Raw genomic sequence first — 4,941 nt, forward strand, 5'->3', positions numbered from 1 at the left:
AAATGAAGACTTTTCACTGGATGGTCTCCAAAGTCTCTAAATCAATTATATTATGAAACACTCTGACTTAGCCAAGGCGTCTGCCATGCTGGATGGCCTTGGGCCCTGTTGCTGTTTTGGTTGGCCCTGGACAACTGGTGATTAGTGAGATGCTTCTCATAGTCCTTGAATATTTGTGGAGGTGGTGTGGTCTAATGGGCAGAGCACTGGACTGGGAAAAAGGAAGACGAAGCTTTGAATTGTTTATTGTGTGATTTTTTAGTTTCTTATTTTTATTTTTCAAGCTACAAGGTTTTTTGGGGGGCAGGGCAATTAGGGTTAAGTGACTTGCTCAAGGTCACACAGCTAGTACATGTGTCAAGTGTCTGAGGTTGGATTTGAACTCAGGTCCTCCTGACTCCAAGGCTGGTGCTGTACTCACTGCGCCACCTAGCTGCACCTCAAGCTACAAGTTTTTAAAATCAATCTTTTCTCTCACTACCGTCTCCACATTGAGCAAATTAAAATACCCCCCCCCAAACAAATCCTTCAATACATTTCTACATAATTCAGTAAAACAATGCCCATGTTAGTCCCGTCTGAAAATGTACATCTTTTTCTGGATTTGAAGTGCATCCCCTCTTTGTCAGTGGGGTGTTTCATCTTCATTCTTTCTAACTCATTTATCATTTTGTCAATCAGATTTTTAAAGTCTTTCAAGGCTGTTTTTCTCTATAATGTCACTACTGTCTAAATTGTTCTCCCAGTGCCGGTAACTCTGCTCTGCATCAGTTCATAAAGTTCATCCCAGTTTCCTCTGAAATTGTCCACTTTGTCGTTTCTTATGGCTCCATAAATATTCCATTGCATCCAGATACCACAGTTTGTTTAGCCTTCCCCCAGTAGGAGGACACACACTTCTCTAATTTCCAATGTCTCGCTACTGCAAAAAAATAGTGTTGTACATATGGATTCTTTTCCTTTTTCTTTGATTGGGGAGAGGGTATATAGGTCTAGTAGTGATGTAGTTGGTTCAAAAGGTGCATACTGTTTGGTAATCTTCTGGGTCTAGTTCCACATCCAGAATGGCTGGACCCATTCGCAGCTCCACCAACAATGCATTAGAGGACACGTTTTCCCATAGCCCCTCCAACATTTGTCATTTTCCTCTTTTAACCGACTTTGATGTCTGATGTCTGTGGTTTAAAGTTGCTTTAATTTGCGTTTCTCTAGTTACAAATCATTTAGATAATTTTTACATGATCATTGACAGCTTAGATTTCTTCTTTTGAAAATTGTTCATGTGCATCTCTATATCTCTCTATCTCAACCATTTAATTATTGGAGAATGCAGAATTGGAATCTTACCTCTGACACTTGGGAGTGTGCCCAGGCAAGCCCTTTAAACCCTTGGGGCCTCAGTTTCATCTTCTGTTTTGTTCTAACAGTCTATGTTTTTCCTCCAAGCTTGGACACTCTACATCCTGTAAAGTGAGGGTGTCGGACTACATGACCTCCAAGTTTCCTCTCAGCTCTAAATCTATGATGGATTGAAAATCAGCCCTTGGGGCCCCAGCCCAGGCCACCCCCACATGCTTCAGTTTCAGTAACATTGACATGTTCCTTAAAGGGACAGCAGCAAAACTTACAGCTGAGGAGGAAAACGGAGGCTAATGGCCGCTGAGGGATAGCGTGCACCTACAGAAGAGAAATACTTGTAAGGTACTCTTTCTGCCAGCCAGTTTCCTTCAGAAATATAATAAAGGCAGACGTCCCCGGTGTCAACAGACCTTCATGGGTCCAGCTCCAGGCACAACTGTGGATTTACTGTTAAATGGAAAGGAAGACCTCATAGTGGCCACTGGGTGGTGCCCTAACCCAGGCAAATGATCGGCATGCTATGGGAGGAGAATTTTTTTGTTTGTTTTGGGGTAGTGTCGAAAACATTCCAAAACCAGGAGTTTAGCAATGAAATTTCTTCCACCAGAAGAAATGTTTCTCCTCTCCCTTGCTTACCTTTTCCCTTTCTGTTCCCTGTAGCAACCAGCCAAACAACGGGGGATCTTGCTTTGTACAACCTAAGCCTTTATTCCTTAAAAGTTGTCCAAAGATTGAATTGTTGTACGTGGAATTGCCTGCTCTCATTAATTCTCCAAGACATGTGTGGACTGATTATTTCACTAATCATTTGGGATTGATTTTATGAGGTCACTTATGTCCTGGCCTCAGCACTCCATGCCTAGAGGCTTAGGAGCTTGGAAGAAGCACTTGGAGTCTGAAAAACTACTTCCAGTTCTGATCAGACATCTCTTAGCTGCGGCTTAACTTCTCCCAGTCCCAGTTTACTCACCTGTAGAATGGGAATATGAAAACCTATATCTCTTGTCTCACTAGGTTGTCAGGAGAATAATACATATAAGGTGCTTTGCAAAATAGAAATGTCTCAATACATGCATGTAAATAAATATATCTCTACATGCATGTGTATATATGTCTGTGTGTATATATACATTTATATGACACATATACATCACTTATCTTGATATTTTGACTTGGATCTGTGATTTTATTAAATGTGGGAACCAAGGCAAGCTAATAACCACTTTGAGAGTTTATAGTCTTACAGGGTTGCCAGGGGAAGTGTGAGGTTAAGTGACTGCTTTTTAAAAATTAAATTTGTTTTTAAAAATGAGTGAAAATCTACCTTCTCTCTCCCTTACACTTTGAGGCTAAGTCACTTTGCAGGATAACACAGCCAGCATGTGCCAGAGGCTTGAACCTGGGTATTTTCCTGTTCTTTGTCTCCTGCTTCTGCTGCCTCTTGTACCGACACAAACATCAAATATATAGAGAAGGAAAAACTGAAAATGATTGTAAATGGCTATATGAATTGGTAAACTACAGGGATTGGACATATAGGAAATGTGGAGTTACTGCGTCGAGTTCACATGAATCTTGCAAAGCGCATCAACCTTTGCATCACAAATGATGGAAATCATATTGAAGATGTTATTTGTTAATATTCCAGTTAAATAAAATGTTGAAAATTTCATTTCTTGAAAATATGAATTTTTGCCTATGTGTCCAGACTTTAGGAACACCCTATATTTGCAGCTTTTTGTTGTGAAAGGGTTTTGGGTTTTATTTTTTGCATTTTGTCATGCCCCCCCCTCCCCGCCCCCTGCCCCAATTCCAACAGCAACTTCCCAGAATCACAGAATTTGAGAGTTGGGACATTTAGTTCACCCTTCCACCAAAGGATTCCTGCTATAGCACACTCAACGAGTGGTCATCCAGCCTCTGCCTGAAGGCTTCCAATTAGAGGGAATCCCGGAGCCTCAAGGCAGCCCCCTTTCCACTGGGGCTTAGCTCTTCTAATGAGGGAAGTTGTCCAAGCACCTTCTTCCTGATACTCCTTGTTCTCCCCTCTTGGGCCCAATGGAACAAGCCTAACCCTTCCTCCAATGAACAATCCTTCAGTCACCTGAGGACAGTGATTATGATCCCCTCTGCAGCTTCTCTTCTCCATGCTAGACATCCTCAGTTCCTTCGGAAGATCCCCACAAGACAAGGACTTCCATCGTTCTGGTTGCCGAGAGTCTGTAGACTCTGTCCCATTTGTCAATGACCTTCTTAAGCCATGGTTCCCGGAATGGACCATGGACCAACTGAGTTCTGTCTAGGGTATAAACAGAATACATATAATTTCAGGTATTACCTGTCATACATCCTGGCTCAAGCCTCTCCCCTCTTCAATCCATCTTTCATATAGCTTCTTAAAGTGGTATTCCTAAAGTACAGGCCTGACCATGCCACTCGTTTGCTCAAGAAACTCTCGTGGCTCCCTATTACCTCTAAAATCAAATGCAGGTTTCTGTGGTTGGTGTTTAAAGCCCTTCACAACCCAGATACAACCCACTTTTCTTGGCTTGTCATGCATTACACCTCAAAAATTCTATGGTTCATTAAAAACTGTCTCTTTTGCTGTTATTCCACACACACAAGCAATATTTCAATACAATATTTCATTTCTGGTCTCTGTACATTTGCACTGGGGCATTGGGATCCATGGAACTGTCTCTAAAGCTGCAAATAGCAGCCTCAGATTCATCATGGATGGAGGTTTGGGGAGAATGAGCATTGTATGTGGGAAAAGCAGCAAGAAAGCCCTCCTGCCTATAACAGATGGTATTTGTTGGGAATCATTGGGAAATGAGGTTAGATAGGTAAAGTGAGACCAGATTAAGGAAGGCCTTAAAAGCCAGACAAAGGGATGTGGGCTTGATGGAGGAGGTGGTAGGTGGATCCTGGCTTCTAATGGGTGCAATTTTAAGGGAGCATTGCTGACTCAATTTAGCCTGGTACGGAGGGATGTTTAGCACAATCAATTGCTATCCTGATGGGCTTTTTCCTTCAAGATATTTCTCTGGCATATTTGCCCTGTGGATTCTCCTGGATTCTATGTATATCCCTCAGGAGAATGGGATGTTATGGGAATGGAAGGTGGAAAAATGCCCACCCTGGCTCTCCCTAGAACCAGAGCAGCTGACCGGGGGAGTGGCTCACTGTGCTTACAGCTCTGCTGGGGCATGTAGGGATGCCAGCAGGGGAAGGATGCTGCTGTACAACAAAAGGGAGTGGATGGAGGGAGCGGCCATTATGTGGGGAATGAACAGAGAATGCAGTGCTTGGCACAAGAAGATAACCAATCAGTCGACAAGCACTTACTAAGGACCTGCTAGATGCAACCTGCTGCTCTCTGTTTGCTCCAGCTTTTGAATCTGGTACCAGCACTTCTCAGGTTTAATTTTCACCAAACTTTTAGATTGGTGTCCCTCTCTATGACCTTTCTAGATTGGAGGGCTTCTGCTTCTAGTGCTAGGTCATACCAGGAAAGAGTCTTTGATTTGGAATTTGGATCTGGGTTTGAATCTTGGCTCTGGAGTAGCTAGATGGTATGGT

This window comes from Trichosurus vulpecula, chromosome 3 (genome assembly GCF_011100635.1).
Source record: "Trichosurus vulpecula isolate mTriVul1 chromosome 3, mTriVul1.pri, whole genome shotgun sequence".
NCBI classification, from domain to species: Eukaryota; Metazoa; Chordata; class Mammalia; order Diprotodontia; family Phalangeridae; genus Trichosurus; species Trichosurus vulpecula.